Below are 13,063 nucleotides of genomic sequence, written 5' to 3'. Positions count from 1 at the left end.
TTTTGGAAAGTATTTGTAAGCATGAATGGTTATTCCTAATTGGAAAATATATACACATCTTGTTTTGATGACATTCTTGGAAGTTCGTACGTGCTAAGGGACTATAAGCATTTGTAGCACAAAGTTTGGAAGTCCGTACGTGCTAAGGGACTATAAGCATTTGTAGCACAAAGTTTGAAAGTCCGCACGTGCTAGGGGACTCTAAGCATTAGTAGCACAAGTCCTTAGTGTCCGGGGACTATAATGCAACGACACCATTGAATTGAGATATCTCCTTTGTCTTGCCTTGTCTTGTCTTGTTTGCCACTGACGGTTTACCGCGTGGGTCTTGTTTGCCGAGATGTCATCACTTGTATTATAATGATGTTAGTAAGCATTCTTTGAAAGCTTGACAGATTTGGAAGATGGACTTGGTTCATCCTTTGACTCGTACCAACTATGTTATGTATTGTTTGATAAAGATCTTGAATACCAGTCATGCAAACCCCTTTATTTCTTATACCATTCACTGAGTATCCAAGCTCACCCTCTCTATATATATGTAGGTGATGAGCAGGAAGGTGGTGACGCCTAAGTGTGACTCGCAAGCTGTTTTGGGTTTTGTTATGTCGACTTAACTTGCATACATGTCGGCAGCCTTGAAAATCATGCTTCTCAGCTTATAATGCTTGTAATTTACACATGTCGGCTGAAGAAGCCTTTTGATCAAGATGTAAAATGTATTTTGTACTTTATTGTATTTGTATCCAAGTTGTAATATTATGTAAAGTTGTATGCCATTCCATGTAACTTACGCACTGCTCTTATGGACCACTTGTATTTTAAAATTTTTGCTTCCGCACTTGTGAGCCCCATATATAATTATACTCTGTTTGTGTGTGAATTTTGGAGGTTGGCCTTTGGTAATCCCAGATTACTGGCCATCACGGTACCAAACTAGTAGGGGCGGTTTGGGGTCGTGACACTTTCCAAGGTACACCTATATAGAAGCTAGTAGTGTGGCAAAATAGGAAAAAAAAAAAAAAAGTAACAACAGTAACCATAGGCCAACTGCGTAGCACTAGTACTAAGCATCACCAACACATAGGCCAGCAGAATAGCAAGCCAGAACAGTCTACCTAGCCAAGACAATATGTAGAAATTGCACTACAAGGTTCTGTTCAAATGCGGGGGTTGAACAAAATAAGTGCAAACAAATATAATTACTCAGCCAACCAAAGATAGCAAACCGGACCATAGCACTAACAAATTTGAGATAGACAAGGCTATAGACAACTCACACATATAGTCTTAATCACTTAACCCTCAACAGAACTCAACACTCCAAATAGTATATGAGCTAATTCACACTTAACCCACAACAAAGATTTCCCTAACAAGAGTGCTAGCTTTACAATCTGCAGAACAAACAGTTAAAGAAAAGGAATATGGCTCACATCCCTCATCACACAAACAATAGAACCTATATGTAGAACCTCACCAAACTTAACCCTCCTCTCAACTAAAAAGCTAGCTTAACAACCTGCAAAGTACGAGATTAGAACACAAATATAAATAGATTTATGACAAATTTATACGGTGCTAAAACTCATTTTGAGGACAAATTTATATGAGATTTGCAAATAAACTCCTGTTAGCTACACAAAACAAGAAGTTAGAATAAAAAACAATTGGTGGACACTACCAATTTAGTGGAACTATTATTCTTAGATAAGGAGCTAAAAATCATGCATTGAGAATTCAAGAGATTTGTGAATGGACCAAAAAAGGAAATAAAAAAAATATTTATTTCATTCACTTTTTCATTAATGTTTTTTTTTTCCCGCAACAAATTTCACTTCAGATTGTTGATTCAAACATACCCAAAGTGGTACACTGCTTTTATTTGTGTGGTTGTACAGAGCACATCCCAGGACAATTAACAGAATGAACACTCAAAAGAAGCTGCACCGACTAGGCATCTCAACAAAGAGGGGTCCTCTTTCTTCCAGCCTCAAAACAATTGTTGTTAATAAATAAAAATCAACAACTAAGTTAGCAAATAAATATATTCAAGACAAGAAACAAAAAAAAAAAAAAAAATTCAGCACATAAGTAGTAACAATTGGCTTAATATCAATAAATGAACGGCAACCAACTTACATGAAGAACAATGAACTTTTTCAATCAAACAAAACATCAAACACATAATGGGCACCATCAACTGCACTAATTGTAACTCTGCTCTTTTCATAGCAGTATCGTGTTTATGAAGACTAGGAAGGGAGAGGGGAAAGGGGAGAAAAAAATTTATAGACATTTATCTTGACATAACACCAAACAGGTAATAAGCACATCAATCTACAAAATTGCTAATATGTATTAAAAGGAAAATGATATTAAAAAAACACTTTTGACAGAGTGTTTTCTGAAAGTAATATCTATTAAAACCCTTGAAATGACCCATTTCAAGATGCCACTATTGGAAAAAAAAAATCAGCTTTCCAAGATGATACCACAGAGGCCCATATTTCTATTTTTTTTCAAAGGTATGGGTTTACTTCTATCTAATTGGAGAAAAAGAGAAAAAATAAATAAATAAAAGTGTAGGGGTTCATTCAAATCAGAAAACAATCTTAAAATAACATAGATTTAAAGATATTCTTTATTGCTAAGGTTCAAAAAAAAAATTTTAAAGTAAAAGAAGTATCCTTCAAGAAAGCAGCATGGAACATATGACAAACACATTACAAGTTTTTATGCACATAGTTCCAAGAGGTTCATGTCTCAAATATATTGACAAACATATGCACCAAACATTGTCATTTGAACAAGACAAAGATTTGTTCATAAAGGCACTCTTTTGATTTCTTTAGAGAAAGAAATTAAGAATTGTAGTTCAAAGATTAGCAGCATATTATTTAAGAAAGAATCTTTTTAAAGAAAATTTGCTTTACTTATCTTGTGTTCACATCAATAGTAAGAACAGTGATTATGTAGTGTCTAACATGAAAGAGTAGTACAGAAGGAAAACAATCTAAGAAACAAGTTTGAAAAAATAGAAGCAGCATGGAACAACTCAATCACATTAGAAGTTTTTATGCACACAGTTCGAAGAGGTTCAAGTTTCAAATATATTGACAAACTATAGACACCCCATTTTTGACCACTCGCAAGGCTTGAGCGCTTTGCCCGGTACGCCCGATGATGAAAGTGGTGTTGTGCGTGGTTCGAGGTCTCAATGAAGGGGCTACGTTTAAGCTCCGAAACAATCCCAAACCTTCCACATTTCCACTGTTTGTACCTCAGAAATCCATTTTTACACATTAGGCCACCCTACGCTGAGTTTGAAGCAGAGAGACAGGGGATCACATTGAGGCCCGACCGTGCCTTGGTAGTGAGAAATACTGTTATGGGCGGGAGCCTGCCAGTTGTCTATTTTTGAAGATATTTATGACCTCTTTTGCTCAAATTCTATAAAAATGAAGTTGTATCTTTGTTTTAAGGGTTGAACAAATTCTAAAAAACATATACACCTTCTTAAGAGCTCTTTCTTCTTGTGCAAGCAACCTTTGAGCAAGCTTACCACCTTTAACCTATATCTATACAACTTCACACCTTAGCCTTGGAACCTTGGTTGAGCCTTGAGCATCACAATTCAAGCTTGAGAGTGTGTTTGGACCAACTTTGATTCACAAACAAAAAGCTTACCTTTCTTGAGAGGTATAAGCTTACTATCTCTTCTCTTGCTCTCTTTGCTATCTCTTGTTATCTAGTTCTTGTATTTTTGTATTGTTTTGATCCTCTTTTAAGTGTCTAAACTTGGGTTTGGATAGCTACCAAAGGGTAGTGAGAGTTCACCTATAGCTCAAACCCTTGTTTTTACACCCTTTTCTTTGCTTTCTAAATTGATTTTCAGAGTTTAAAAGAGGCTAAAAATCATGCTTTGAGGTTTCAAAGGTGGAGGGGTTAGCCACCCCTCCTTGTTCTTGCTTATTAGCCTTATTTTCTTTCTTTGTCGTTTAGCTTTTTGGGCTATTTTCATGCACTTTGAGCCACTATTTTTCACCTATTAAGGGTTGTTTTAGGGTTGTCCTAGGTTATTTAATTAATTCATGCTTTGATTAGTTTGCTTGTTGTCTCATATGTTTGCATATATAGCTTGTTGTATGTTATTCTTGGCATTTCTTTGTTTAATTTCCATGTTTAAGAACCTCATTTTAACAAGCAACCTATCATCCATTTATTTCATTTGAGAGTTGTTTTAACCGGTTGATGGTTGTTCAAAACATGAGCTAGAGATCTATGCTTAATGGCTTAATCTCTATGGAGGTTCATCGCTAACGGCATAGTCTCTCTTTCATGTTGAGAATCACTTCCCGTTTGACATGCTTTTCATTTAGTGGACGTAATCATCACCTTGGACTTAATGGACTAAAGGATTTAAAGGTCTAAAAATTGCTAAAATGAACCAACCTACATAAAGAAAATGAGTTATATTGCTTGGATTCGGCCAGATGTTACGCCGAGTCTATTGTGTCAAGGGTTGTCTTACATCAATTCATGATGTTTCGATGAGCCTTGAAGCGTTCCTACCTCACTTTTTGAGCTTACTCCATGATAGAAGGGAGATGTCACGACCCAAACCCGCCCCTATAGGTTTAGCGTCGTAACCGGCTAGTAATCCTTAGATTACCAAAGGCCTCTGAATAGAATGACATATAATTAGGGGCTGTGGAAGCAATATACAGAATATATGTAGTCCATTGAGCTGTGAAGACATACATTAGACTGATAATCTTAAACTTTTTAAACATATGTGTGACGTCAAAAGATACAGTAGTTACATGTCACCCCATGAACTGTACATATAAATAGAAATTTTGTTCGTAATTCAAGTCAAAAGAACAAAGTCTTAATATTCACAAAAACATGGTCACAAGACTTGACATGATCCGGAACCTCCTCGGGAGGCACAAAGGGTAGTTGACAAACTCAAAACTCTTCAGGCATCATCTTAAGCCTGGTCGCATGCCTGGTCACCTACATTTATAATATAAATAGTGAGCGGAAGCCCAATGAATAATAACAGAGTAAAGGGTTAAATGAATGATGTCCTATAACTAATTCAGAAACCAGAGTTCATATCAAAGACAGATTCACATTCGTATTCTTGTTCTGCGCATATACAGAAATCAGAGTTCATGCTTAATCTTACATGGCTTATCCATTAGCACTAGCAGATCTCATACAGAACATCAAAAGTCATACTTGTCAGTTCCATAAGGAACCTCCGGCCGGGTACGGATAACTTGTCAGTTCCTTAAAGGAACCTCCGGACTGGGAACAGATAGCTTGTCAGTTCCTTAAAGGAACCTCCAGCCGAGTGCAGATAACTTGTCAATTCCATAAAGAAACCTTTGGTCCGAGTATAGATAGCATACTTAAACCACATATTTAATGTCACAAATATTTGTTAGAATTGGACAATCATTCATAGTACAAAACATAACATTTCATAAAACAGCTCCCACTTCACATACAAAAAATAATTTAACTTGAACATAGCTTTACTAAGTTATTACTCACAAATAACAGATGGCTCCAATTAAATGGACAGAGTAGGCAATTTAGATATTTTGTAGCGTGCGACCTACACAGATACAGAGCAAATACGTACTGAATTACACACCCGGAATCATTAACTTAGTTCTTTCTTGTCTTGGTGTGTTTCTATTTCTTTGTCCTCATTAGAGTGTCTTAATCTTGGCCTAGGAATGCCTAGGATGCAATGAGGATGCAAAAATGTATTTGAAAACACTTGGTCAAAAATGCTAGGAACAAGGGTCCCGCTCAAGGGCAACTTCCCTCGCTTGAGTGGACACGCAAACATGTGAGAGGACGCTCAAGCACAACTTCCCTCACTTGAGTGCTCTGCAAACTTTGCAAAAGTACTGGTTAAGTGAGATCTCCGCTCAATGGCCGCTCGACTCTCGCTCGAGCGTGAGACGCATGCTCTCGCTCGAGCGCAACTCTTGCCGCTCGAGCGGTCTGCAAAACATGCAAACTTCTGGGAGCATGTATTTCACGCTCGAGCAGACTTCAGGTCACTCGAGCGGAAGTGTAAGATCACAGAGTGGCCGCTTGAGCGCAAATTCTGTCATTCGAGCAAAAGTGCAAAATCTAGGTTTTCCAGATTGCACTCTTCAGCTCCAAACGCGAATTCAAAGCCATTTAACTCAACCTTTGGGCCCCAAAATTTGAGAAAATTAGTTTAAACTTGAAAACATTAAGAGTTACGAATCATTTCATGAAATCAAGGCTAAAAGCATGTCAATTGTGCAAAAAATCAACTTGAAGTGTAAGAACATGATATGAATATGACATGCATGTATTCATTTGAGTTCATAGCTTCCAAAACATGATCAAATGAGTTCCAATGGTGAGAAATGTTATGAATTCTTTAATCCATGTTAGCATTACAACATGCATGTAAGGAACGCTTTGAAAACAACTTCCAAATGCTATGAATTATGCATGCATGTATGGAATGACTTAGCTTTCTTCAATTCTAGCTCAATTCCCTTATGAATTCACCTAATTCACTTGTTTGCATATATTAATCTACTACATTACAAAGTCAAAGACTAAAATTCTTACCTAGAATCTAAATTGCGCAAGTGAAGAAACTTCAACTCCCAAATTCCTTGTAAATTCCAACAATTCTTAGCAATCCTCTCTATTCTTAGCTTTTGATCTCAATTTTCTTCTCTCTCCCTCTCTCTCTCTCTCTCCCACGTTTTGCTTGTGTGTGTGAGCTCAAATGTTCTGATATGAAGAGAAAATAATGAGTAAAGGCACATAAGGGAGCCTTATATAGGCTTGGCTAATGACTTAATTAATTTACTGATCAACTAATCAATTGGGCATTAATTTATTCTAATTTAATCATTCCGAATCAAATATCAATTGAACCTACCATAATGTTCTAAAAATTCCAAATAACACAGATACCAAGTCAATTTCGTGATCGGATGCCGATAAGGCCTTCAATTCACAAAATATAATAGAATTTCAAACAGATATTCTTGCAATAGACAGATAGAGATACAAATAATGCAATGCACAAATAATTAACTCAAGATTTCATCTTAATTATGTATTAGGCTCATTTAATTATGGATTAACATTAATCAGAGGTCGGGGTTGCTACAGGAGGGGTGGTTATTGATTCATTGCATTCATTAATTTTTGTCTAAAATCATGCCCTTACTTATCAAGCAATCAATTTGCTCATTGATAGTTTTGGAAATGACTTCATTATTCTCTTGAGGCTTACCATGAGAGAGAAGAGTAGAAGGGACAAACAGAGTTCAGAATAACTCTGTTTGCACTTCAAAGCACAAAAATAGGATTTTGCATAAAATTAAAGCATGGCCGGCCTTATTTGGGCCGGGCTGGGTTTCATTGGAGGCCGGCCGGCCATCAATGTTTAGTAAGGTAGTGTGTTTTGCAGAAACAGAAGGCAGTGACTGAAGATGAAACGGGACAGATTCCAAGGAAGGCAGACAGAGTTACTTCTGAAACCGCTACGAGCATGCCATCCTTGTGCTTCCTTTGTAAATTGTAAATTAATGATTTCAATATTGTTGTAATTATCATCATCGTAATTAATATTGTTATAGCAATGATTCATTAGATAGTTAGCTTATTTTATTGTAATAAATTAGCTAGTTAGTTAATTATAGCTTAGCTAGTTAGTTATTTATTCATTCACTTGGCTTTGTAATAATTAGTTTAAAGTCGGACATTCGGATACTCATTCAGACCCTCTTGTGCGGGGGCCAACATGTAACAAGTTGTATGTCTTCCAACCCCACGTCTTTCTCTCTTTCACTTATTTGCTTACGATGGTTAGTATAGAACATCATTTTTCAAATTAGCATCTTTATGCTTTGCATCCATTGTCTTGCATGCATCCAAGGTTCGGCTCATCATACTAACCAAATGTTTAAATTCATTGCTTGAATACATGATCCATCACATGTCTTGAATGGAATCATATGCCATGTTCATAACCGAGCCTATTAAAATTACATAAACATGTGCGTTGCATTTAGTCATATTGCATTAGTTAAGAGCATGCATATTTTCCAAATATTTTGCTTTGTTTTGGCTCGAAGTACTAGGTGAGCTATTTTGAGTTTTAGCATCTTGCATCGAATGTTTGTATTACCATGCCAAGCACATTTCCATGAGACTAATTGCTTAAATGATATACTTGTTTGAATGCCTGTAGATATAGGCTAATTATCAAAATTGGGACAAATTGATTAATGTACGAATTCACCTTTGCAAGCAACGAGTATCAAAAACAATTTTCAAACAAACATGAAATCAAAGCGTTTCAACTTTTATAAATTAGTCTATACTTATGTGCGTCACATAGTAATGTTAGTCTATTAAAACCGGAACAAGAGCATATAATGTAAATAAAAAAACACATCATGATTAGTAGAGGCTGATCTTTGATTGGGCGAGTGGGGTGCTCAATTCATGACTTTCCCCTCTCGTATCTAAGTTCCTGAGCCGAGACACTTTGGTGATGACGGACTAATGGCCTTTGGCACGAGTCTCGGGTTTCCTAAATTTTTCAAAAATATTTAGGTGGCGACTCTGTAATTTGGCGAAGCAGTCCATTTTTGGCATTTGATTCAAACATCGATTTTCCAAAAGAATTGTCGGATTTGGACTCTTTTTGTATTTTCACTATTTCACATTGCACTCGTGAAAATCAGATTCAGAACCACAAGAGTCCGAACTATAGGGCTAGTGGTGTCCGAAAGGAGCACAAAAAACAAGCTACACAAACATATGCACCAAACACTATCATTTGAATAAGCCAAAGACTTGTTCATAAAGCCACTCTTTTGATTTCTTTAGAGAAAGAAATTAAGAGTTGCAGTTCAAAGATTAGCAACATATTATTTAAGAAAGAATCTTTTTAAAGAAAATTTGTCAACCTGCTAACTGCCAACTTTCTACACTGTGAAGCACAATAGTTCATAAGTTCATGTATAGACAGGCAAGATTCATGAAAGGGACTTTCTCTACGTTAGAATTGTTATAAGTAGATGGTTGATTACACCCCTAGAGAAACTCCTGAATGTTCAAGTTCAGTAAAATCCGACCAGATTTTATTTAATCAAAACCTTCTCAAACTTATTTTTTTCTAATATGAATCGGATAGTAACTTTAGAAGCACTACACTTTGACACAGTCTTTCAAAGTTGAATGGATTATTTTAGGTCAACATAAAACATTTTCATACTCATACATTTTTACAGCTTTCGGAGATAAGCTCTACACCACGCACATTCAAAGAAAATAAAGTTCTGAGATGATTATGTGCTGTTAATGATGGAAATGTTTTAGGGATTTAGAGAGGAGAATCGTAGAAACTGACATGGAATTAACTTTAGCAAACAACCAGGTTATCTCAAAAATCAGTTGTAGCAAAGTGGCTCTTCTTCTAGGAAACTAGATTTCTGCTAATTTTAGTTTAAAAAAAACACACACACAAAACAAAACAAAACAAAATTTTTAATCACTGAATTTTTGCTAATTTTTTATATATAAAAAAATCCTGAGATAAAAATTCCAAGAAGGACACAGCCATAGTCAGGCCCAAGTTGGAGAGATTCTAACAAACAACACAACAACAAACAAAAAACACTGATAACAACCCGAAACCCCAGCTACACAGCAAAGCTTAACCCCTTAACACTAAACAACCAAGCCGAAAACAACACCAAATCATAAACTGAATACGCACAACTTGGATTGTGATATTTAGCCCACATAACAGTCCTAATCTTTTTTTGGATAAGACAGTTGAGAGAGAGAGAGAGATGAGGAGGAGGAATCCGAACATACCTTTGATTTTTTATAGATCGAAGAGAAAAGAAGAACCAGTCTCTCCACCGAACTGTTGAGCCGTCAAATCAGTCTCAAACTGTCGAGCGTTGCCATCACAATCCAGTCTCCCCGCTGATCGCTGCCACCGTCGATCGTTCCCCTTCGAAATCTCAGGCCACTGAGCCAGTCTCCCATTTGAAACCTCTCTCTTCTAGGTCATTTGATTCACACCTTTCTAACTTCTTTTTAGAACCCAATTAGAAGCCACAGTTTGTATTTATTTTGATTAAAAAAAATTCTAATATATTTTTGGTCATTAGCGCTTCTTTTTGGCGCCTTTTTTTTCTTCATATCATTCATGACATAAATTGTGCATCGTGAAAAATAAAATATGTTCAACGGCTACCATATTTGTGTCAAAGAAAGTGTAATTTTTAACGGTTGGCTTTTTATACGTCGTGAAATGTTTAATATTTTTAACAACTGGTGTACGCATGTTGTGTATAGTTGATGTATTAACGGCATGCCATATGCACTCCATAGAAAGTTTTATTATTTGCAACTAACATTGCAAGCCGTAAAAAAACCATCGTCTTTAACATTCGCGACCTACACAATAGACACGTTGTTGTTGGGAAATTATTTATGACATGCAAAAAAATAAGTCGTAAAGTGAGAAATCACGGCTTGAATTTACTATATGTCGTTGATGTGAAGCCGTAAAAACTCAGTTTTGTTGTAGTGGTTGTTTCACAAAGACCTAATCAATCGGAAGTTAGTGGCATGAAATTTATATACTAATAGTTGTATTAGTGTTAGAGTATAGTAGTGGTGAGGGTGGTAGTAGTAGTCGTGGGGGCTTGGCTGTCGTAAGAGTAATTTTGATAGTCAAAGCTAAAATAGTTTTGTCAAATTTGTTTTTTAGCTCTCTCTCTCTCTCCTATGGTGATGTGTCATTTTGGCATAATCAAATTTCACATTTCCATTATTCCAGTAAATTTTGCATAATCTATTCTAGATCAATTGGAATTTCTCTCTCATTGATTCATATGAGTATCATATTTTTTGATTTCTTATTTTTTGAAGATGGATAAATTGTAATTATTGGTGTAATGTAACTTCTCTAATTATAATTTATAATATTACACTACAACAAAATGCACTTTTGGCGACCACTTTTGGAAACTAAAAAAATTTTAGTTGCCAAAAGTTGTGGAATTGGCGACTAAAAATAATATTAGTGGGCAAAAGTCAAATACTTAGCTTCTAATTTTTTTTTAGTCAGGAAATATTGATTATTGCCGACTAAAAAAAAATTTAGTCGCTAAAAATATCACAATTGGCAACTAAAAAAAAAATTGATAGCTGTATAGATAGTTTTGGCTACTAAAATTGTTTAGTAGCTGAATAAAAAAAACATATATATATTTTTTATATTTGGCGACCAATAGTTTGGTCGCCAAAAGTATATTTTCAGTGACAAAAGAATATTTTAGTAGTCGTATAGTTAGTTTAGCTACTAAAATTGTTTAGTAGCCGAATGAAAAGAAAAATATTATTTTTTATCTTTTGTGACCAAAAGTTTGGTTGCCAAAAGTATATTTTTAGCGTCAAAAGAATATTTTAGTCGCAAAAACTAAAATATTTGGAGGGTGATTTCAAATTTTTGAGGGATTAAAAAATAATTAGCGACTAAAATATTTAGTCGCGATTTGTTATTAATTATTTATGTATTTTGTTTCCAACCCAAAACAGACATTTACTATTAGTCTTTGGCTACGAGGATGTTAGTCGGCCAATATTCACTTTTGGCGACTAATGGTTTGGTCGCCGTTAACAACATTTGCCACTATTTTCTGACAAATTAGTAGTTTTGTCGCTAAAGGTTGAATGAAATAGAGGGAAATGAATAAATGTTGGCGCCTGTTTAATTTTACACGTCTGGTGCTCTCTCTCACACACAGATTCTGTCAGCATCAAACCTCACCCAACCTCACCTCAGCGAAGACCACCGCTGCTCGCCACCGCCACCGCTGCCGCCGCCACCGCAAATCACGACGACCACTGCTGCATCCTCCCAGGTTCTCTCTTACTTTCGGTCTCTCTCTCTCTCTCTCTCTCTCTCTCTCTCTCTCTCTCTCTCTCTCTCGGCTTTGTCGACCTCGGTCTCATAGAAGACCTAAATTTTTGTTTAAAAAATGAAGGGCCTAAATAATTTAATTTTAACCTTTGTTGTATTTTAGTAGTTTAAAAATAAAGTTTTACCGAAATAATTATAAAAAAATTGATGTGGTGAATTATTTTGAAGTAATACATATATCCTTATCAATCTATCTCTTCTTCCCCTTTCCCCCTCTCTGCAACTCCCTTACTACCAAGTGAAACCCTCTTCCCAAACCCCTCTGCAAAATCCCCTATGACCCCCTTTCGGCTGGATTAATTAATGAAATCAAGAATATATATATATATATATATGCAACTTTCAGTGGGTTGCAAGAGAGATCTATCATTCATTCATGCCTCATGTGCCAATGTTTGTGAAAAAAAGTTGGTCTGTTTTCCTGTGTTGGTGATCAAACTAATCTTTTTGATTTATGCTCACCAAGTGTATGTAAAAATGTTATAGAGAGGTTTTCAGGACTGGTTTGTTGGTTTAATACCCAAACGTTTAAAAATGTGTTTGAAAGTTTAAGAACCAATTACCCCTCGCTATTGCAGCAGTTGACAGTATCATATCATAATCCATAGTTGTATCTATTTTCATGTCAGAACATAATTGTCTGATTACTACATGGCCCGTCTTCACATATGGGGAAGAATGAGTACAACATAGCCCTTTTCAACCATGTACAATTGTATGACCAGCAAACGAAGTAACTATGGATCCCAGGTTTGTCTCTTGAAATTTATCTTAGCATATTGATCTATCGAATAGCTTATAGACAATTAGCCACCTGCCAGATAGTGACATCTTTGCTCTCTTTTTCAAGACTTTTTAAGAAAATTTAATTTTGATGTAGGACTAAGTCTATGTCAAGAGTTTGATAATTTATTGTGAGACATGGCAATAAAAATGTTGTTCTTGTTCTCTATTAATGAAAATGTTGACTTTGGAGTCCAACAACATGTTTTACTGTTCATGTTCTAATTGTATGGAATGCAGGTT

Source organism: Camellia sinensis, chromosome 13 (assembly GCF_055761805.1).
Source record: "Camellia sinensis isolate YWXY chromosome 13, ASM5576180v1, whole genome shotgun sequence".
Taxonomy (NCBI): domain Eukaryota; kingdom Viridiplantae; phylum Streptophyta; class Magnoliopsida; order Ericales; family Theaceae; genus Camellia; species Camellia sinensis.
Note: the sequence above shows the minus strand (reverse complement) of the source record.